The sequence below is a fragment of the Pinus tabuliformis genome, chromosome 5_1, assembly GCF_031772625.1.
Source record: "Pinus tabuliformis cultivar Carrire ecotype Pingquan chromosome 5_1, CPIR1, whole genome shotgun sequence".
Classification (NCBI taxonomy): domain Eukaryota; kingdom Viridiplantae; phylum Streptophyta; class Pinopsida; order Pinales; family Pinaceae; genus Pinus; species Pinus tabuliformis.
In genome coordinates, this window is record NC_142305.1 from 671,127,604 (window position 1) to 671,152,778 (window position 25,175).

The following is a 25,175-nucleotide window of genomic DNA, read 5'->3' on the forward strand; positions in this document are numbered from 1 at the left end:
CATAAGTCCCTAAAAGTGTTGTTCTAACCCCTAAAGGAACAAAGTCAACAGATTACAGCTTCTCCCAGAAGTTCTCCATGAAAAACTGCTCAGAATTGGTCAAAACAGGATCATTTCAGCTGCTCCACTGGCTAAGTGCATTGCATCTCACCTAAATACACTGTGTGGGTGCGTTTCATTTCAAAAATCCCTTCTATGGGGTGCGATGGGTGAGAAATGACAAATGGCAGTGTCATTCCGCGAGGTGGAGGGGAAATGGAAGCTTCCAGAATCTTCTCCTGTGACACTTGCCTCACTGAATTCGACCAAGGATGAGTAAGAGACCATCAATCTCCAAGTGGAAGAAAGAACTATCAGAGGGGAGACACTAATCAAATCATGAGCTAACTCATCTCCATTACAAACATCTATATATGTCCCAGAGATCCAGAGGCTAGAATTTTGCATATTGTAAGGAATTGCTGTTGGTTTCTTGAGACAAACATCAGATTGTTGGGTGATCTAAGCTTTGTTTGAGGTGAAGAGGGGCTTCTTTGCTGGGAGGTTGATGTTGGGTCAGAACAACTGGTTGTAACTCCTCTTGGCTCTTTCTTGTTTATCAATAAAAGCTATTCAAGTTTTCCTCCATGCTCTTGTGTCATTGATGCTTGCTACATTTGTATGGTCAATTTACATCTGATCCTAGATTGTTTATGATTATAGATCCATGTCTTTGTATAGTGCTATGCTTCTGTGATCTTACAGGTACTTTGTGAAGCTGGGCATGCAAGGGAGCAGGTAGCTAAAGACTATCAAAGAAGAGGGGAATCAAATCAGGAGATTAGCGCAAGACAGAGGTTGGTCTTTCTGTTCCTCTATATCTATAATTCATAAAGGAAAAACGAAAGTAGCTTTTCTCTGTTTGTTTATAAGGCAGCTGTCACACCTTAGTGGGATAGAGCAGTTCTATATAGACACTTTTCCCCGTAACAAGATGGAGCTTCAGCATCAGATGATGTTTCTAGCCCAACAGGGAGGTTAGTTGGGAGTTTTATTTTTGTTTTTTTGTTTCTAGAGTTGTTGGAGCAATAACACTTGGGAGAAGTGTTGCATGCAGAACATTCGAAAGGTTCAAGATTGGGTTCGAGTTGAATGCCTTTCTTGTTGAGAGGGAGTGTTGAAAATAGCAACAAGAAATGCTATAAATAGAAATGCTAAAAATAGCATTGCTATAAATAGCAGTTCGGGTACCAGTGTTGGACATAGCAACAAGGAATGAAAAATGGAAGTTATAAAAATAGAATTGTTATAAATAACATTTCGAGATGGATTCCAATTTTAGTTAGTCCCTAAACTAAAATTGAGAAGTAAAATTCGAATTTGTTCTTAGCAGCTGTTTGTAAAATAATTAATTAATTCATCTTGACTTAATTAGTTGTAGAAAATCAAACATGAAGTCTATGTGAGGACATGCAACAATTATCCCATTAATTGATGAATTTATCCCTTAGTTAAAGAGATAAGGATGAGTTGTAAAATTATTTGCAATTAGTTAGCTAAATTAACTGATTTAAGTCCAATTAGATTAGTTCCAACAGTTTGTGGAATTAATTGTGAGTTCAGTTAGTTAATGCTTGCATGCGTGTAACTGCTGCTCTTCAGATAACTAAATATTCTCTCATAAATAACTCATGCATGTCAGTTCAGTCAGAGACCCAGTTGAGATCAGAGGAAGGGACATTGTACTATCAGTTGGAGGAATTTTCCTATATAGGAAACTCATCCATGTAGAAGGAATTGTCTCCTTCAGGATTGCGCAGTTACTTCTGAGTTTAGTGAGCAGTGCGAGAGGTGAATTCACACAAGTGGAAGCATTGGACCCCAGGAGAAATTGTGCAAGGAAATAGGAGGCCTGGAGGGCAGAGGAGAATGTTTGTGAGAAACCTTTGACTATCTATGAGTAGCAGAGGGATTGTATTGAGAGTTGGATAGCTTCCAAGCTAAGGCTTTGTGTAATCTGGACATATTTCCACTTGTATGATAATACAGAGATAGGGTTTTTTAGCTGAGGCTTTACCTAGAGTATTCTTCAGTGTTTCATGTGTATTATTTCTTCTTCTCTGTTATATGTGTTCTGATTGATCTAGCTCAAATTTATTAAGCTTCTGCAAGTTTGTTGTAGAAGTAGATCTTGTATTTTGCTTTAGTATATTACATAATCTGTTGATCTGCAGTGGGAAATTCTACATAGGATTGGGTTAAATGGTTGATGTAAGTTTTTTTGCAGGATCACAAGCATCATTTCATCCTTGGAAAATATTTGGAAGATCATAATAATCATTGAGCTACTTGGATTAGTCTTCTTAACCCAAATCTATATTTTTGGAAGTCCTTCGTAATGAAGAACAATAAATTTATGTTATTTTTTAGAGCATGCTAACGAGCTTCAATCAAGTTGGTTCCACTTGCATTAGATAAAAAAAACATTCCATTTAATGACAAAATTTACCCCATTACATTTCCACTTGATTAGGTTAGCCATTTTATAGATTTACTAGCTCACTAGTTCTCGAATTTCTGATTTTTAGACTAGTAATTTTTTGTTATTTAATAAATATTTCCCATGTATAGATAAATTTGTGGATAGATGTAGACAATAACATGTGTTGTTGTAGGGATACCTCACCTCATTCGACTCATCCAAGTCTAATCCACCTATGTCACCAAAATCCACTAAAATCTCAATCTGAATTCTTGTTTTATAAGCAAAAATTGTCATTTCCATTGAGAAAATCTACCCATCTTGAAGCCCTTGCTTGAGTTTTGGGTAGTTTCCATCACCTCCATGCCTTATTCTTCCATTACCCACCTTTCCCAAGCTCCATTCCATCTTCTAGGCCACTTCCTAAGCTTTTGGCTTGCTTTTTGTAATAAAACAGGGGATCCTTTAGACATCTTGTAAGAACTAGTACTTCCTGTAAACATCCTGTAGGAAAACCTATAGTGACCTGTTTTGAGCCTGAATTGAGAAAATCATCACTAGAAGCTGGGATTAGGCCCCTAATTTCCCTCCAAGCCATTTGAACCATTGTACTCCTTTTCCTCCACACCTGTCTCCCCTGCCAAAGAACCAAGCAAGATTAGCATTTACATTTTTCACATAAAAAGATAAAAAGGAAAAAGTTATTTTATATTTATTCATGCACACAACAGTTAGCACTCTCTAGATTAGATTCCATGCTTAGTTTAAATCATCACATGTGATAAATAGGGTTAAGTTAGGTTTCTTTTACATTTAGTTCATGACCTTTATGCAATTAGAATATGTTTCTTTCCTTTTACTTTATTTCTTGCAATAGGTTAGGGTTTTGCATTTCAATTCATTTTCTGCAATTAATTTATGGTTTGATTTCATTACATGCACTCTATTACATCATGACAGCAAAGGAAAGACACATTGTATGCTGCACATATAGTGTCGATACCTCTTAAGTTTGTACGAACCTCAGGTTGATAATTAAAATTTGGTAGCCTCGGGAGTTGCAACATTCTTGTTGCAATACTGAGGCTCATCACTATCCTATGACAACATTAAGATAGTATTCAAAAACCATTCTAGGGCTGCTAGGAAGAAGGGTAGGTCTAGTCAAGCTTTGGCCAGTTCCTCTTCCTCCACCACATCTATCAAGAATGAAATTGGAAACATGTTGGAGGACTTTAAAATTGAAATGTTGCACACCTTTTATCTGAAAATGGACACCATGCATATCAAGAGGAAACAAGAGGAAGCAGAGAGAGCCTTAGCTATCTTTTTCCCTAAATGCACTAGAGGGTACCCTAGAAATTAATTTCAATTAAATATTATAAATTTTTTCTCGGTGTGTGAGGAAAACCATTCCACAAAAAAGTGTCCTTCTTTGCATGGATTGAAAGATGTATACCAAGCGGCAGAAGATGGGGCTAAACAACTATGTTACATTAATCAAAGGAGGCCTCAAGGACCTCGGCCATACTAGCAGGGCATGCAAAGTGCATCCTATTCCTATTACCATCCCAACCAGAAGGCACCCCTACCCCCTTGGTATTCTCCTACTCATCCTTAATGGTCCACATCGTCTCCTTGGTCTTATGCATGTCAGTATCCTCCTCAACCTGTCAGTCAACCATTTCAACCATATGCTTCTACACATCCTCAGTGGAATACCCCATCATAAGGTTGGAGGCCTCAATTCAACCAGCCTCTTGCTTTACTACCTCTACCTCCATCTCAACCACAGGTCATTCATCCTGCTCCACCTAAGAAACCTCATATCCCTGCTCAAAAAATATGAACCTTAACAACAAGCAGGCACAATAGGTTTATAGTGGAGAGGCATCTTACCCTGCGTATGCTGTGGAGATTCAAGAAATCAACCTCAGGTCTGGAAGAATGCTCCTAGATAACCAACCTCCATCTCCACTTAAGGAGCTTGAAGAGGAAAAGTAAGAGAGTGTCCCTAAAGTAAATCCACCTCCATTTCCTAAAAGGTTGATCCATCCTAACCAGCACACCCCAGAAGAGTTTTAACTTCTTGGAGAATTGAAAGACTTGTGTGTTAAAATCTCACTCCTCCAAGCTATCAAGGATGTTCCCATCTACAAAATATTATAAAATAAAAATTCTTAAAACATCTTTGGAGGAGAAAGAAAGACACCCCTACCATCAATGTCATTGGTCAATTTTCTAATCTAATGTCGGGGAGAGTGATTTTCCCAAAGTATCTATACCCTGGAAGCCTAGTGGTAGATGTGCACACTGATGGCATCATTGTCCCTCACACATTGATTGATCTTGGGGCTGCCATAAATGTGATGACTAAAGAAACCATGCTCAAACTAAAACTCCAAGGATATTTGAGAAAGACAACAACAATGATGCAACTTGCAGATAGCTCCATAGTGGCTGCTGAGGGGATTGTTGAGCATGTAATGGTCTCTATTGATTCCTAGGAGTATCCTACTGACTTCCTAGTTCTCCAACCCAAGACAAAATTCAATGGCTATCCTCATAACCTTGGAAGGCCATGGCTATCCACTACTGATGCTTACATAAGTTTCATAGCTCGGAACATGACCATTAAGAATGGGCATTTGTCGAAACAATTGGTATTGTACCCTCTTGCTCAACCATCCCTAGAGCATGAATTACCCCTATGGTTGGAAGAGGAGGAGGAACATGAAGTGTATCATACCACATCCCATCCAATATGTACCCTAGATGTTATTATAGGAGGGGGGCAACCTGATGAAGATGACCTCATTGACCAAATCCTCTAGAACCAGCCCCCCAACACCATGCCTCTTGATGATCTTGTGAATGAATTTGAGGGTAATCCTTGGACTGAGTTATGCCTAGTGGACCCAATTCCTACACATGTAAAAATGGTATAATTTGGTCCATCTAAAACCTTGAAGACTGGTCCCTCTTTCATCCAACCAGGAAGAGAAGTTATGTAACATGTTGAGAGAACACTTAGATGTCTTTGCTTGGTGATATAAATAAACGAAGGGGCTCCATCCTTCAGTATGAACTCATCACATCTACATCAAGGAAGGATGCAAACCTATTCACCAACTTCAAAGGAGAATGAACCCAACCCTCAATGACATAGTAAAGGATGAGTTGCAGATGTTGTTGGATGCAGGGTTCATTTAACCCATCTTAGATAGTGAGTGGGTGTCCCCTCTAGTTTTGGTCCCAAAGAAGAATGGCAAGTGGAGGATCTGTGTGGATTACAGAGATCTGAGCAAAGCCACCAAAAAATACAATTTCCTTTTACCTTTCCTTGATCAAGTCTTGGATGGTCTTGTAGGGAAGAAGTTCTTCTCTTTCCTGGATGGATTCAGTGGTTACAATCAGATCTAGATCATCCCTTATGACCAATATAAGACTACATTCACTTATCCTTGGGGGACCTTTTCTTATAGGATACTTTCATATTATGTAATTCCCCTGCCACTTTTCAAAGGGAAGTTTTGAGCATCTTTGTTGAACTAGTACATGACTCTGTAGAGATCTACATGGATGATTTCACTCCCTATGGGTGTGACTTCTTGGAGGCTCTCTCTAACTCGGGGAAAGTCCTAAATAAGTGAATTGAAATGAAGGTCTTGCTTAGTCCTAAGAAGTGTGAATTATTGATTAATGCAAGGACTGTCCTTGGCCATGCAATATCTGAGGAGGGAATACAAGTGGACCCAAACAAAATTTCCATCATAAAAAGGGTCCTTACTCCTCAAAATCAGAGGTATGCTAGGAACTCCTTGGGCTTGGTTGGATATTATAGGAGGTTTATAAAATACTTTAGCAAAGTAGCCTCACCATTGTTTGGATTGCTAGCTAAGGAATCTGATTTTTTCTAGTCAGATAGTTGTCAAGAGGCCATAGAGGTCTTGAAAGACTAATTAACTACTGCACCCATACTTAGAGGCCCAAATTGGGCTCTTCCTTTCCACATCCATGTTCATGCATTTGACAAAGTTGTAGGAGAAGCTCTAGGCCAAATAGATGACAAGTTACCTTATTCCATTTACTTCATTAGTAAAAGTATGTGTAAGGATGAATTGAATAATTGTAACTGAGAAGGAACTCCTAGCTATTGTCCAATATTTGAACAAGTTCAGACACTACATCACTGGATATCAAACCTTTGTGCATACTGACCATGCAGCTATTAAGTACTTAATGAACAAGCCTGATTTGAATGCTAGAATTATTAGATGGTTGCTTCTATTACAACAATTTGATTTAACTATCATTGATAAGCCATGTAAATAAAGTGTAGTTTCATATTTTTTATCTAGACTTTCTTTGCCTGCAGGTGAGGAAGGGATGGTTTATGATCAGTTGTCATATGAGAACTTATTTTCTATTTCAGTTCTCTCTCCATGGTTTTCTGACATAGCCAACTACTTAGTTTTTGCAGATTTCCCTCCAAATATGTCATCCAGGGAGAAGAGAAGAATTGTAAGGAAGAATGCCCCTTTCACTTGGATTATGGGCAATCTCTTCAAGTTTGGACCAAATCAAATATTGAGGAGATGTGTTAGGGAAGAGGAAGTCTTTGACATCCTCTCAGCCTGTCATGATGGGCCTTGTGGAGGTCACTTTTCTGCCAAGGGAGACAACTTTCAAGGTTCTACAAGCTGGATACTACTGTCCCACTCTCCACCAATGTGCAAGAAGATACACCAATCGATGTGATCAATGCCAGAGGATAGGAAAACCTACTCCCAAGGATGAAATGACCATTCAACCTCAGGTGGCTTTAGAGCCATTTGAAAAGTGGGTATGGATTTCATTTAGCCAATTGATCCACCATCAAGGTAGAAAAAGTACATCATTATATGCAATGATTATTTGACAAAGTGGGTTGAGACAAAGGTTGTCAAGGCAGTAACAGAGGAGAAGTGGTTGAGTTCTTAAGGAAAAATGTGTTCTACAAATTTGGGTACCCTAGAGAGCTAGTCATCGATCAGGCAGCTCAATTCACATCACATCTGATCAATAATTTGTTAAGGCGGGATCATATCAAGCACAAAAAATCTATTTCCTATCATCCTTAGGCCAATGGACAAGAAGAGGTCACCAATAGGGCACTAGAAGGCATCCTCACCAAAGGTTGTGAGTAGTAGAAGAAAGGATTGGGAAGACATACATTAGGGGAAATTTGAGGTCTAAAATGGGCCTCCTAAGGAAATTATAAAATAATAGTGGAAATAATAAAACAAGATTAGATTACATCATCAAATTTTAGAGGGAAAAAGGAAAAAACTCTTTTTTTAACTCGTATTTTCAACTTATCTCCCCATGGGTTTACTCAAATTTCAAGCGGAAACACTCGTTGGATGCAGAATTTGATTCCTCATCCAAGGAGTACCCATTTTACATACTTTCAATGGACCTTTCTACACGAAAAATGAGAAATACATGAAAAACGTGATTGCAATAATGTTTTTTCATGTATTTCTCATTTTTCATGTAGCAGGATCCATCGAAAGTGTGCAACATGGGTACTCATTGGATGAGGAATTAAATTTTGCATCCAACGAGTACTCCAATTCAAAATTTGTGTAAAACCTTTGGGAGATAAGTTGAAAAAGTAGTTTTATTATTTTATTATTTTTTTAATCTTTGTACTTTTTTACTCCAAAAATGGTGAATCATCCCCCAAGGTTGACATCATCATCTTGAATCCTATTGATTGTTATAAAGTTTATTTTGGTTGTACATTTTTGTACGAGGTCCATTTTAAACCTCAAACTTCCCTAATGTTAGTGGAGGCCACTTAGGCCTATAATACAACTTGGAAGACACTACTGGTTTTACCCCTTATGACTTGGTCTATGGAAAGAAGGCTCTGCTCTCCATTGAGTTTAGATACAATACTTTGAGAATGGCAGCGCAATTGGATTTAGATGTTATAAAGGCATAAGAGGAGAGGCTACTCCAGTTAAATGGCTTGGATGAATTCAAAATTTAGGCCCTCCTACACACTAAAGTTATCCAATTGCAGAGGAAGGTTGGGCATGATAGGAACACCAAGGACAAGGTTTTTCAAGGAGGGGATTGGGATATGCTAATGAATCTAGGTTGAAGGACTTGAAAGGAAAATTGATGACAAGGTGGTTAGGCCCATACCTGATAGAGAAATGCCATGATAATGGAGTTGTTCAAATCAGGGCCATTGATGAGGAAGGCATCCCCTTGCTTGTCAGTGGCTTCAAATTGAAGGTTTACAGAAAACCTCTATCTATGGAAGAGTTCATCAACAAAGTGGTGAATGTGGTTTGAAGAGTCCTAGCTTCCAAGTCACAACCTTCTTAGACATTTTTTTTTTGTGAGAAAAAAAAAGAAAAAAAGGGAAAAAACAATAAGAAGCCTAGATAAAAACCTCCATGAGGCATTTGAGGACAAACTCTTGTGTTGAAAACCTTCCTGAGGTAGCCCAGGAGTGAAAAAAAGAAAAATAAAAGATCCCTGGGTGAAAACCTCCCTTGAGGCTCGCAGGTTGAAAACCTCTCTTAAGGCAACCTGTGTCCCTAAAAACAAAATAAATAAATAAATAAATAAAATAAGAAAAAATAATGGGAAAAAACAAATAAGAATGACATGACAGGAATCTACAACCTTTCCATTAATCATTTCTATCATTTTGCAAGTTTTGAGGGCAATGGTGAATTGCAGAGCTCCAGGGACAACATGCTCTAGTTCCATTCAATTTTCCCTCCATCCACTCCATACCATCCATGAAAACCATGTCCTCACAACTATCACCCATCCTTAGTGATCAAAAACCCATTTTCAGGCCCTCTCTGGATTGCTACAGGATGTCCTATAACTATTACAGGAAGATCCTGTAGCACTACAAGATGTCCTAAAATTCTACATGAAAATGATCCGATTGGGAAAATCATCATGTGTGACCTATCCAAGTATAATTAGAGTCCTCACACCTTGATCCAACCACTCACTCATCCTCCATGCATCCCTGATTCACAAAAGTCACCATCTCTCAAAATCAACCCTAAGCTTTGTCTCACTCAAAAAAATAGAAAAATAAAAATATAGAGGATATTTCCTCCATTTCCACAACCCTTCACTACTCCACCAGGGCCTTAACATCATCCTCCAACCCCTTACATTCCTTCTCATTACTCCTATGAAGTTAAAACCCTTGAAAAATAATAAAAAAGGGTTGTTATAGGATCTCTTGTAGCAGCATGTGCCACTATTGCAATCAGCATGAAACCTAGTTTTTTTTCCCATCAAGTTGAGGGGATGGTACCATCATCCTGGAGCACTTTGCCTTTCCAAGTAGGACTCCAAAACAAAATAAAAAACACCTTGTATAGCACCAAATCACTTGCACACATGAAAAACACTAACAGTCAAATACACAGGAGCAAAGAAAGTATACACAGGGAAATAAGACAACAAGATAACTCCCTGAGCAACAACACAAAGGTCCAACACTCTAGCATGTATCGATTGAGCATAAGGTAGGAACAGGTATGGTAACCTCTAACCTCCTAACTAAGTGTAAAATAATGAAAAATGTATGAATGTCGAGGTAAGGTCTTTTTATAAGCTGGAGTTGGCCAGTTGACTTGGCCACCCTTACCTAGTGAACAAAAAGTGATCTATCAATCATCATGCAACATAGGAGTGTCACGTCAATCAAAATCAGTTAAGAGGGAGTGAGTTTTGATTAATATGGATGAAAGAATGATCACTCTAGGTGTGCCAATAGTCTAAATGAGGAAAACTTGTACTACTGCCAGTTATCACAATGCTCTGAGCCCTAACCAAAATAGCATATAACATACCAATACTCAAAATTTCTTGCATCTTAGCTCATTTTGAAATTTTTTAAGGTAGGAATGAGCTTCGGAAACTATCAAGAGAGTCAAACCCTCCTCTTTCATTCCTACAAGAGGCAACTACAGGAACTGCAGGAAGCTACATGAATCTACAGGAAGCTACAAAAAGCACATAAATTGCTATAGGAAGCCTCCAAGGGTGAAATAATGGTGCCTAGGGTCGATTTGGTCTTCAATTATCATTATACCAGGCCTTATGGTGAAAATTAAGTGGCCCCTCTCATTATTTTGTCCATGATTTACATGTTGGTGCACCTTGAACTCTCTTAGTAATTACAATCATCTTGTGGATTAAAGGAGTTTTTTTTGCTATTAAATACAAGGGATATACATAATTGTCATCAACTAGAGGTTCCACCCCTATGTTCCCTTTAAATTCATATTGGAGCTATCACAGGAAAAAGCCCTCCTACACCTAGTTGAAATCAGAGAAGAAGGTGGGAGGGGGATTCAGTAGGAGAGAGCCTACATATACTAAGAGAATTCACCTTCATCCCCCTATAGTAGACATTTTCAAGAGGCATCAGGGGTTAGGTTTCTTTGAGCTACTAAAAAGGATATGATGATGATGTCACTTATGAGTTTGTCATGGCTCTAAACCCTCATGCAAGAGCCAGTTCTACCACTGTGGTAATGGGATTATCCATTACCATCAATCCTAAGCTGATTAGGAGGGTGAAAACACTTCCCCCAGGGGTCTAGCGGAGAAAAGAAGACAAGTCCAGCAATGCCCTTACTAATAATAATTTCTTCCCTAATGACAAGAAACCAATTAAAGATAAAAATAGAGTTAGAAGGGATAACCTCCCATATCCCTAAAATGAGGTGGCCTACCATATCCTTAAGTTTATCTCTTGTGAAGGAAGACTGAGTGTAGTATATGGCTACCAGTTCACACTACTCCATGAACTGAGATTTCGAGCAAGATTTCCCATAGCCCAAAGACTCAATTTGCCTTATTTTCTCCAACATCCCATCATGGACATGAGCCAAAAGGTAAGAGGGAAAGCAACAACACTTAGGATGTCATTGTGTCATCAAACTAATAGTGGAAGATTCTTTGAATAAATTAAGAGTTCATGTCCTTTAGTCCACATTCAGGGATATGGATAGAGAATCCTTCCTTGAAACTCAATTCCTTGCACTTGGTGACACCCCAACCTCTAGTTCTAAAGGAGAAGAAGAAGAAGAGGAAGAAAAGGAAGGAGAGGAAGAGGTAGAAGAAGAAGAAGAAGCAGAGGCAGAAGAGGAAGGAGAGGAAGAGGTAGAAGAAGAGGCAGAGGCAAAGGTAGATAAAACAGAGGAAGAACCACAAAGAAAATGAAGAGGTGGAGGAAGAACAAAAGGATGAAGAAGAGGAGGAGTAGCAGGAAGAACCAAGCCCTAAGAAAACCACTACAAGTATTGAAGAGTAGGTATCCCGAGAGCAGAAAATTTTGTCTCCTGAAAACCCTAAAAAGGAGGCAGTTTTTGTCCTAGCTACCTTGAGCACACCAATCAAACCTAAGAAGAAAAGGTAGAGGCAAACTCCCCTCTACTTAAAAACAATGAAAAGCACTAGGATTAAATAGGGGAAGCCTCAAACTCCCATAAGGAACCCTATTATAGTTGAAGAATCGCCAAGTAAAAGAGAGGAGCTAGAACCCATTGAAAGGAAGGTTGAGAAAGTCACATCTCCAAAAGCCATCTCAAAAAATCACATAACATATGTAAGAAATCTTGTTTCTAGATCAACCTCCTCTAAGCAGCCCAAGGCACATATCACACTCCAACAAAAAGGAAAATGCCTACTACAGGAAACATAGAGCCTGATATAGGAAACACAAAGAGTGCTACAAGAAGAGCAGAAAAGAGCAAAAGGGGAAGAAAGAAGGCAAAGAGGAAACACAACAGTTACAGGAGGGGGCATCTTCTCCAAGAACATTTGAGAGAGATTTTCCATAGCTACAGGAGCCTAGTTCACAACCCAATTTGAGCTCCTATTACAAGTACATTGAAGGAGGTAGGGTGATCCCACAGAAATTTGTAGTCCCTCTCTTCTTTGAACTTGAAGCAGAAAGAGGAAGGACACATAGATGGATGAAAATTGCCAAATCTAAGAAAGTGGAAAATGTGGGCCTTATGAAATAAATCTCCTAGAAATGGGAAAGGACTTGAGTGAGTTAAGGGATAGAGAGTACACAATGAGAACACAGTTGTAAGCAAAAAACATATGGTTGAGGAAGAAATTGCAAGAGAAGGAGACCCAATTGGACACAATGGAAAGCCTCTCCATGAAGGCACTTCAATGTTGACTACCATCCAAATCTTATGCCCTTTTCCTCAAATACTAATGGACACAGTTCCAAATTAAGACATTAGCACAACATGGGTCCATGCCATTCTAGGACTATAGGCAGTTCATTGAGTTGTGTGACAAGAGTAGAATTGAAGACAAAGCCAAATTAGTTGAATTCTACTTGCACAACCTCACCTTCACTGACATGAATATTTTAGATCCCAATGAAAAGTTGGGAAACTTGCCACTGATTGCCCTTGCATCTTGGATGAGTCATGAGGAGGCTAGGGCTGAGGAGGAGAAGAGAGTATTGGTAAAAGAAGAAAAAGAACCCCTCTACATCTGGGTAGAGCAGATAAGTTCCATGGTTGTAATCAGTAATCACAACTTCATTTCCAATGATGCTAATATTGCACCTAAATACCTTGCCACCCAAGAATAGGACATCTCCCACTTTGAGGACAATCTCGGGCTAATGGGGACAAAGAACCAACAAGCATGTAAAAGAAGATGGAATACCATGCCACACAATCCCAGATTAGTGAGTATCACTCTCCTGAGAGATTGAGGAATGCATTGGATAAAATACCTCTGAAAAAAAAGGGCATGCAAAGATTGAAGATCAATTGGATTGGACTTAAGCTCAGTCCATGTTTGTTGTTTGGTTTAGATGAAGGAAGGAAGGAAGATGAGGAAAGGAAGAGTGAGAAGACATAGAGAAAAATGCAGGCTTCTATCCTTAGGAATACACATCATATACAGAAGCTTGCAATGTCAGAGAGGCCACCACGTCCATGAAGGACATGGACATAGATGACTAGGTTGCTCAGATGATGAGAAAAAATTTCACTAGGGGGTGATGATGAGGCTCATCAATAGGTGTATTATATGGGTCACAATTCGATCCTCCAGCTTATTAAATTATCTTTTTCTCACATTTATCTACAAATTTTGTTATATTATGCTTAGTGTGAGGATTAAAGATGTGTTACTATGTCATGTGGCCTAATGTGTGTTAAATGCAGTAATTGGAGCAATTTTGAGTTGATTTGAGTTAACGAACTCGAAGTAGACAAGAAAGAGAGATTCTAGGAGGTGGTCCACCTCCTTAATTCCTAAATTTAGTTGAATATCCCCCACTCTATCTCATCAACTCAGTGTCATTGGTAGCCAAGCATGCCGAGTTCATTGGCAGTCGAGCGAGTGCAAATCAAGGAAGCATTAGATTCACCTCCTCTCGAGTTAGGGAGTCAAATATCTCTATTTTCTAGGAGCTATTGGTAGCTCCACTTTTGTATAAAAAAGCAAGCTAAGGGACTCATAGGATTCAAAGTTTTATTGTAGCCAAGAGGCCATTAAGCTGAAGCACATTTGACTATTATTTTGATGATATATTTGACACGTTTTGAATGATAATGAAAATTTATGTTTTGATCCAGCATTGAGTTTACTCAAAGGGCTGAAGCTCTTGGATTAGGGCCCAACCCTAGCAGTAGAAGTTCCTCTCTTGTGTCTATATCCTTAGTCTTTAATAATGATTAATTGTTGAAGTTTATTCATGTTTCTTTTAGCTTAGGAGATTGATTAAGTTATTTTTTATTTATGTTTCCACTAGCTTAGAGCTTAAATTAGTTGTTGCATTTCAATAGAGTAAAATACATAAAAAAATCTTGTGATAGTGACCCCTATCTCATCTCCCTCATGGGGTCATGATTAGAGGACCCCACTCTCATAGCCCAAAAACAGAGTTTGATTTCTTGTTCATTGCATAGGTCAAATTTTAGCATTAGTTAAATAGCTTTTTATGATTTATTAGAAATGTTTACATCTATTATTTTTCTTCTTATGATTATTGTAGCTTAGAAGGTATTTCATCTCATATATCAAGTTCTTAGCAGTAGTTAGATGAGATTTTCCAAATTCAATTCATTTTTTCCACATTGACATGTAATAATTTGCGAATGAAAAGAGGAACATGTGCAAGTGCTATTGTAGGGTTTTTGATTTGCAAGAAAGGACCCCTTTCACCAACTCCATTTAAGTCTTCTCCACCTTTTGTTGATGCATTCCAACCAATGTTCTAAAACTCTCTTTTTCGGTCACCGTGAGCAAGCCATCTTAGCCAAATCTTCTCTTCTTGAAGTATTGGGCTTTGCTAAGGGTGATGATGACCTTCCCCACACTTTCCACAACTTTCATACACCCTTCCAACACTTCATGGCACCATTCTTAGCCTCCAAGCGCTCTCATCCAGCTTCATGTAGCATTTCAGGACATCCTATATCAACTTCCTATAGCTCACCTGTAGTAGCTTGTTTTGACACTGTTTTGACCTCTAATGATAGCCTAGGTTTAGGAGTAGTTTAAACCCTCAGCCTGGACTCCATGACTAGAAGTGCCACCTAGACCAGTCCTTTCACTCCTTTTTCCTTCATGCAAGATCAGATAGCATTAGTTCTTTCATTTCCGAATTTATCAATTAGAACTTTATTTACTCTACAAGTGTGAATTAGATAGTCAATGCATGCATTCTTGAATTATGAAATGGTAGAATAATCTTCTGTTTTCAAGCAACCTTGATAGCTAGATGATTGAGTGTAAGTTAACCTTTACAAGTTGGCATCTTTCATTTCTTGAGTTAAAAAGAATTTACTTTCTCTGCACTAGGACTAGCCTTTACATTCTACTTTCAGTAGATAGACTCCTTTTAGTTCAATAGAGGAATGGTATGGAACCCTCATGATCAAGTGACCCAGTTGAGGGTGGTATGAGTAGGATGATGCATCTACTATGTATATAGCATTGTCACCTCTAATTTTGTAAGAAACCTCGGGTTGTTAAAGTAAAGTTCGTAGCTTTGGGAGTTGCAACGTTCTTGTTGCAACATTGAGCCTCATCAAGAGCACCTCCCCCACTTGGGTCACAAGGGGCCTTCAACCCCTCCCAAGATTTATTCACATCTCCTTTCTTAGTAGCTCTAGCTTTTCATAATCTTTCTAAGTTGATGAATGACCCCATACGACATAATCCTGCATGGACATATTTTCCACATAATATTTGAGTAGATATTCCAAAATTTGATGGTAAGCCTTGAGAAGACCCTGTAGCTCATATCACTACTTATCATTTATGGTGTTAATCCAACTCTTTCATGTATGATGGTATTATACTATGCCTTTTTCAACAGAATCTCACCAATAGTACTTCCAAGTGGTCTATTGATATTGAATCCACTGCTTATGATACTTTCTTATCTTTGGCATAGACATTTGTTAACAATTATCAATTTCATGTTAGATAAGAGGCTAGTATGGATATCCTCACTACCTTCCATTAGGATGACTCCACAATTTATAATCATATTCATGAGCGAAGAAGACGATGAACTTTTCTCCAAACCAAGCTTCTTGATGAAGTTCTTCGTGAGTGGTTTATTAAATATTTACCTCCTAACATCGTCAATGATGTGGCAAGGGTGGAGCCTAAACTGAAGATCAAATGATATTGGATGCCACCAACTTGACTTGATCTATTCTCAGTCAAGCACCTTGTATCAATTCATTAAAAAGTTTCCTCAACCATCGTCTAGTACGTCAACTCAGAAACCTGAAACCCATGTAGATGGAGTCATGGGTCATGTATCATCTGGAAACACAGGGAAAATAGCCTCTCAGGTGAGAAAATTGAACCTCTTCTACTACCCCGGTTGGTTATTCTGCTACCCAAACTCCTCATGTCCCTGTTCCCACCTTTGAGGTTAATTTTTTTCAATCAACATCAAATAAAAACCCTCAGCAAGTAAGAGGTAAAAAGAAAAAGAAAAAAGTCCAAAAATTCAAATGCAAAACAACGGTCATCACAAACCCAAGACAACACTGGAAGTGGTAACCAAAAGAAGAAGACGTAGAATATCTTTCCCACAACATTTGTGGGGATGATCATCTTAGTCATGAATGCCCCATAATGGATGAGATTTATCATTATTTCTCGCAACAATCTTCTCATCAACCAATTGTCTTAATGAATACATTTATGGGCCAACAAGAAAACATGGTTACAAATCCTCCACCACCTTAGCCAGGGGGAAATGGAGGAAACTCTTCAATGCAAGATATATTTATGGTAAAGTCAAGCATCCATTTACAAACCAAAACTTCATTTGTAGATTCAATCAAAGAAATTACAAATATATTCTAACGCAGGGTTAATGGATTGGGATTTTATGCATTCTACGACATGTATATAATGTATTGTAACATTGTAAAGGAAAATAATGAAAAATCAATATGGTTTTACCAGTTATGGGTTCAAAGAAAAAAACATCTTTGTATATTTTCTATGATCACCATTGTATATTTTCTACTATTTTTTTAAGAATTTGTTTGTAGTTATTATGTATACAGGGTTAAAACCTACATTTGGTATCAGAGTAGTTTTTGCTTCAAGGGGATGCCCTTATGACTAAGGGTTTTTTCTTGGGCCTATGGTAGACCTAGTTATATCGGGATATCTACATAATTGATTCTTGTGGTGAAATAAAGTGACAAACAATGCAAAGATAAATATTGAGAAATTTAATGGACAAAGTTTTAAGCTATGGAAGCTCAATATGAAGGATCTATTGGTGGATAAAGATCAGTGGAAATTAATTTTTTAATTTCACATAATAACTAAATGATATTTTATTAATCATTAATTAAATAAAATGTAATTTAATTATTTTAGATATTTAAATTACTTTTATAATAAATATTATTAATTAACAAGTTCAAAATTAATAAATATTGTTAATTAGGGTTAAAATTTTATTAGAGGAATTTAATTCCCTTCATCATCTTATTTCCAACCCCAACATTCTTATTCTTAAATATAGTAAAGGAAATGGGTCTATTCTTATGAATTCCTCATATTACCATTGTAAAATTCTTGATTTTCTATCCCCGTCTTCATACAAACCTTTAACTAAAAACCCCCTCCAATATGTTACCAATAATTTCATTAAAGCGATTAAGTCCTTTAACTGAAACTCCCTCCAATATGTTACCAATAATGTCATCAAAGCCATTAAGTCTTCTTCTCTCTACCCTTCCATCCAAAAGCTCCTTATTCCCCTTAACCCCATTACCCCCAAGATTTATGGTCAACCTAAAATTCATAAAAAGGATATTCCCCTTAGACCTATAGTTAGAACCAATGGTAGTCCCACCCATTCCCTCTCTGGATTCTTTACCACGAAGCTTCATCCCTTTTATATCTACTCTTCCTCCTTTATTAAAGACTCCTATGATTTCATCCAAAAAATCAAACACCTTAAACTTAATGAAAACGACATCATGGTTAGCTTTGATTTTGTGTCTTTATTTACCAAAAATATTGTCCCTAAAGCCATTGAACTCATTTCTAATCTTGTAAACCGTGAAACCCTTGACCTTATCAAAATTTTCCTTACCACTACCTTTTTCACCTTTGAAGGAATATGCTACAAGAAAGCCAAGGGCACAACTATGGGTTCATCCCTTCCCCTGTTCTGACTAACATTTTTATGGAGAACTTTGAAATGATAGATATTGATACCTACCACTTAAAACCTAAATTATGGAAGTGGTTTGTAGATGGCACCTTTATTATTTGGCCCCATGGTTTACCAGCTCTCCAAGCCTTCCTTTCCCATCTCAATAATATTTCCCCTCATATCCAGTTTACTCTGGAACTTGAAGAAAACCAATCCCTCCCATTTCTCGATGTCCTTGTCTCTCACCTCCTTGATGGATACCTTACTCATCAAGTCTATCGAAAGAAGACTCACACCAATAGATACCTTCATACTAACTCCCACCACCATCTTGCTCACAAGTATGTCATGCTTAAGACCCTTGTCATCAGATCCATTCAAATCTCCTATTCTCACACCTTTCCCAATGAAAAGACTCATCTCACCAAAGCCCTCAAATATAATGGTTATTCCTCTTCCCAAATAAACAAGGCCTTTCATTTTTTTCTCTACCCCTATCATAAAATTTTTTCCAAAAACCTTCCCTTAGACAAAGTAACCCTACCTTACATTCAAGGGGTTACTAATCATCTATCCAAAATCCTATCCAAAAAGAACATCAAGACTTTTTTGAAACCCCAAAAACCCTTAACTAGCTCTTCAGGTCAACCAAGGACAAGAATGACCCTATGTTAGGTCCCAGAGTATATGAAATCCCTTGCTCTTGTGGAAATTCTTACATAGGGAAAGTTGGTAGATCCTTCAAAGCCTAGCTAAAAGAACATATGGTTGACACCTACCATAACTGCATTGCTAAATCTGTCATCGTTCAACACTCCCATAATAATAAGCACCTTATTTGTTGTGATAAAGAAAAAATCCTAGCCACTACCCCTTCCACTCCAAACATGTCCTTAGTGAAGCCCTAGAGATTGAAAAACATCCTAAAAAATTTAACTGCAAAGATGGATACCAATTAAGCCATTCTTTGAAACCCATTATCCATTTATTGTCCTCTAAATTTTCCCCTCTGATATTAATTCTAACCCACATTAAACCCTGAACCCCTCTTTCCCCGCTCTTTTTCTTCCTCTATCTCTTTATCTTCTTTCCCTTTCCTTATTTCTTCTTATCCATCAAATTCATTTAATTTCTTCTGAGCCCTCCCTTTCATTTAATTTTTCTTCTTATTTCTTTATCATATAATTAAATTTCTTTTAGTCCTTTCTAATTGTAGGAATCAATTCTTGGTGAATCTCAGTTCTTTTTAATCTAAATCCTTGGTTAATTTTAGTTCTATTTTTTCAAAAAAAAAATATTGAGCAATTCTTAATCATTAATTAAAACTTTGAAACTTAATTTAATTCATTAAATCTTAACTTAATTCATTAATACCTCATCAAATTTTAAATTATATTATAAATTCCACATTAATTATTTTTTGGTCAATTATAAACTATCTATTATTTGTACTCATCGTAATAGTCTAATCCTATCCTATTAATTTTATTCAATCTCATTGATTCTAAGTTAATTTTTTTGTTTTACCTATTTTAATCTAAACTAATTTAATTTAATATTGTGAATTTGATCGTCACTTATACTAATTCAAGTTTTACCAAATCTCTCTCTCTCTCTCTCTCTCTCTCTCTCTATATATATATATATATATATATAAGCCAATTCTTAACAAACCATTTTAAAATTTGAAAAAAATGACTATTTTCTTACTGTAATTTAATTTATTTTAATTTAGTTTATTTAATTTTGTGTGACTATTATCAATTTAAATTTTGATCCATCAATATTAATTTAACCAATTGGCCTTTTCAAATTGATCCATTTATTCATAATTCAATTCTAACTATTGAAATATTTATTATTTTTCTTTCATTACGGTCTCATCTTTCTTACCTACCCTAAAGGTTATATTCTTACCTATCTTAAACATGCGTGAAGTGTTCACTCAAAACGTCTACCACATCAATCAACATAATACACTGTTTATGATAAGCTTACAACTACATTGAATCAAGTAACTTTACTCATCAACAAATACAATGGGATAAACTCATTAATAAATAAGTTAAATTTGATTCACACAATAAATTTTATTTAAAAATAGATAGACACTTAATTTTTTTTATTTTAACAAATAAATTAAATTATAGGAATATATATATATATATAGAGAGAGAGAGAGAGAGAGAGAGAGAGAGAGAGAGAGAGAGAGAGAGAGAGAATTTTACTTAATATCAATAAGAAATCAGTGAAAATTTATTAATAATAAATTTAAATGGTTATTAATTCAAACAACAAAAACAAAGCAAATAAAGAAACTCCATTTTAAATATTTATATTTTCTAAGGAATATATTCAACATATCTTTTACATATATATCTGGAAAGAATAACTACCCTTTAAAATATATCTATTTATACTTTACATAGAAAATATAAAACTTTGTTGACAACCTTCTCAACAAAAACATTATCACTACAATAAGATAGTATTATTATCATTGTGTATGATTGGATTCTCCACCACCATAATGCCAATTACAATTAACAAAATACCTCAATTTACCAATTAGTAAGGCTGAAATTGACTAAATTGTAAACATTAACACTAACTTGAATTCAATATTTTTACTTTAATTTAACTATGGTCATTAAATAATTGTCCATCGATCATTAGATAATTGCCACTTTAATAACAAGCATTTGATTTTATTTACCTAACGTACAAACCAATCCTAAATTGCACCTTGCTCACAAGCTCACAACAGATCGAGATGTTGATTACAAAGGTGGGGTTTCAAATAAGTTATCAAACTGAGTTTGTGGTTAAAAAGAAGGATATAGCCCCACATTTGCATAGTTACAAGGTAGATGAGGCAAGGTATAATGTACATGATATGGTACGGTTAAGGAACAAATACTAAGCACATGTATTGAGAAATTTAAGTGTGTGATTATGGGACATGGAAAATCATTTTTCTTGGGTACAAAATGAGGTAGGAGCATGTCGCTTAATTCCCAACAGACCAAAATAGAGAAGGTTGAGAGCCAAGGGATAAATCCTAAATTGCACCTTGCTCACAAGCTCACAAAAAATTGAGATGTTGATTGCAAAGGTGAGGTTTCAAATTAGTTATCAAATTGAGTTTGTGGTTAAAAAGAAGGATAGGGCCCAACATTTGCATAATTACAAGGTGGACGAGGCAAGGTATAATGTACATGATATGGTATGATTAAGGAACAAAGACTAAGCACATGTACTGAGAAATTTAAGTGTGTGATTATGGGACATGGAAAATCTTTTTTCCTGGGTACAAAATGAGGTAGGAGCATGTCGTGTAATTCCAAACGTACCAAAATAGAGAAAGTTGAGAGCCAAGGGATATTTTTTTATAGGTTGTGGGTTAGGGAACTATTGTGAACAAAATTACTTAAACCATTTTTCAACTTCATTTTTTTCTCTCGTAACACTCCTGGATGGGTCGAACTCCCGCCCAATGGACTCTACCACAAGGAGCCTGATCTTGATGGATCCAAAGAGAATTGAACCCACACCTCATGACAGAGGTTCAATAAATTGGCATGGGCTTCAACCAACTGGACTACCCATTAGGACTAAATTTTCAACTTTATCTCTTATAACAAATGTTTGAGGAAATTTTTAAACTATTCTAGCTATGAAAACCCCAAACTAAGGAAAAATTCAAAATCAAATATTGTCATTTCCAACCCCAATAACCTTTCCTTGGAAGAAAAAATTCTAGTCCCAACCCAAAATTTAGGATTGATCAAATTTGTTTTTCACAACATAATTTATTTTAAACTTGGCTTTGATGACGCTTGTTATAAAGAAACCAGATTGAAGGATATATCTATTAAGCTATAAGCAACAACCATGTGATAGTGTTATTAGAATTGAACTAGAACTAGCTATCCTAGCTAATTTGACTGGTTCTAGGGGTTTTCTAGGAGAATCCACCCCTTAAACAACAAATGATCAGTTTTAGCCCAAGTTGGGAACCGGTTTGAACTGGTCTGCAACCAGTTAGAATTGGTTAGAACTAGCTAACTGATGCTAGAACTGGCTATGTTGACCATTTTTTCCATTGCACACTATCATTTCATATATATTTATACCAATGCACTCTATTAAAAAGACAAAATTTCACGTGACTATTTAATATGATCTAATTTTAGACTATACCGTGATGAATTTTTGGCCTTTGTAGTTCATTTAGAGCATCAATACAGTTGAATATTAATTTAGATATGTATTATGTATTGTAGTTGTGTTATTTTTTTATATTCACCTTTACAATTTTATATACAACTCGATGAAAACTTTTGTGTTTAATGGTTTGGATTTGCATATTTTTGGTTGACCATTTTTGAATCTAATTTTTGGTGTTAACTAATTTGATTATTAGTTTAATTTTGATAACATTTCCTATTTAGCTATGGTATTATGCTAATCAATTACAAAAGTGTATTATTCTCTAAATAAAAACTTTTCATATTTATGTTTATTTTTTGGGGTTGACCTATTTTATCATTTGTCTAGTGTTGATAACATTACTTGGTTCATTATTGTAGTATGCTAGCTACTCCAAGAGCATAAAGTAATATAAGATAATATAATATTATGATTGACCAAAATAAGTAGGTCAACGGTATTAGAAGGTACATTTAGTTTTGATAGGTAATGGGAATGTAAAAGTAGCTCCTATTGCTACTTTATCAAAATAAAAACAACATCCAAAGCATGATGCTAAAATTGGTATAAATTAAGTGCAAAGATAAACAAAACTACGATAAGCGAAAAGGATGTAAATGCATGATGGAGCTAGAGGCAAAGGTTGGATGAGGAGAGAGGGAGATGCAGAAACACCTCAATCGAGTCATCAATCTCCATGATGGATGAAAGGCACTATCTATCAACATTTTTAGGAGAGTACCCTATATAGAAAAGGCCATGGATGTGTAATCTTAGGAGAATCCCTAGATCAAGGAGGTCCATCACTTTAACATTCAAGGACAAGAATGAGAGTCTTTAATTGGAATAGCCAGTTAAGTGAACATGGAGAGAGGCGCAATGTGCTCAAAAGGCTCAAGGATATGACCTCATGTTTTTTATATGTCTTCTAATGCAATACTCTTTTCCATAGGGTCTAATGAAAGAACTTCTCAAAAGTCTCAATGAAGTTGATTAAACAACTCAAGGAAAGCAGTTAATAGGTAACCCATGGTCCCATTGATTTGATATATTGGGCAACATGGGCCTCCACCTATTATTTATTGTCATATTTGGGACAAACAATAGGGATGAAATAGGTTATCCACCTCACAGGATTTTCCCAGGTGGGTCCCTACATGGAATGCAATCTATCTTTGAAAATATTACTCATTGAAAGAGCTATGCATATCTTGTTTAGTTAAAAATGGAATATGGAGAGGGTGCCACCCAAGTCCTGCAAATGTAGTAAAACCTCCCTTTGGTCTCATATTAGACAAGAAATCCATACATGAGATGCTTCCTCAATTTGAGTTTAATACAAGTAGAATCACTAGAAAATCATATGAGTAAATTCGATGTGGTGATGAGTCTCAATCCAAATATGACGAGAGCCAACCCAGATGAGACTCCACTTAAAATTATCTAAGGGGGATTTTGACATCATGAATCTATTGTTTTCATAAATATACAAGTTTGGCAATAAGACAAGTTATAAAATGCATGAAGTTATCGAAGTAAAATCCATCTTAGAGTGAAGGCACTCAAGGGGTGCAATACAAGTGGCTTAAATGCACTATGTATAGAAATCCTTTCTAATCACCTATTTCAAGTCCTGCATACAATGTAGGAGGTAACCTGACACATCTAAAGAGTACCTAAAAGGGGGGAGTCAATCAAGGGAAATGACCGCCCACTAAAAAATACATGAAGTAATAACATATGCTAAACCAAATGAAATGGAGCAAGGGAAAAGTGTAACATACCCAACACCATAAGTTATCTTAAGAAAATAGGGTTATAAATTGTTCACTTCTTTTACTCACAAAATACCCCACTTCTTAGGTCTCCATTGTCTTCTAATCATAACTATTTTTCCAACGATGTAAATTTCGTTCAAATTCAATTTATGAACAAAACGTTATGCACTTTAAAATATTTTCCCTTCCAAGCACCACGTAAGCATCTCTACCATTACCACATGAAATTTATGTTGCAGTCTTAAGTCCCATATGTAATCATTGAATAATTTTATGCCAATAGTACATAGATAACATGTGGTAGTCCTCTACCCATGTGTTACCATTTTGTGATGCCACGCCCTTACCAAACACATCAGCGACACTTCCCCATGCATCTAGATCTTCGAATTTCCTTAGGTTTCCACTATAAGATATTTTGGATTTTCAGATTTCCAAATGCATTTAGGATTTCCAAACATCCAGATCTATTGAAATGTGAGCTTTCATTTATCCAATGTAATTAACAATTTGACCCTTTAGCACATCTAAATCCAATATTTTCTATAGATATCATTCAACTTAATCTATATATTTTCAAATCTCTACTATCTAAAGCTTTGACACTTTATATCACCTCTACATAGTTTCCACCTAGGCTCCATCTCAGTGTCATTGCACCTCTAGAGTAGGTCAACTCATACAACATCATAATAGTTAATGTCTAAGCTTCACCTATCCATATATCCAACTTTTTATTTATCTAGATTCATCTAAATTGATCTGGATTTAGAAAAAAAAAACCCAAAATGTACCATCTAGATTTCTAGAATTTTGAATTCCAAATCACCTAATATGGTACATGCCATGTTGACCACATTGACTCTTATGTACCAATTTCACCATGTCACCATGCCACATTGGCATGTCATGTCATCCCAAATTAGTTTGTGTGCCATGTTAGCATGAAATGTCATCATGCCATGCCAACACTCACCTACTTGCAAGTCCTAGA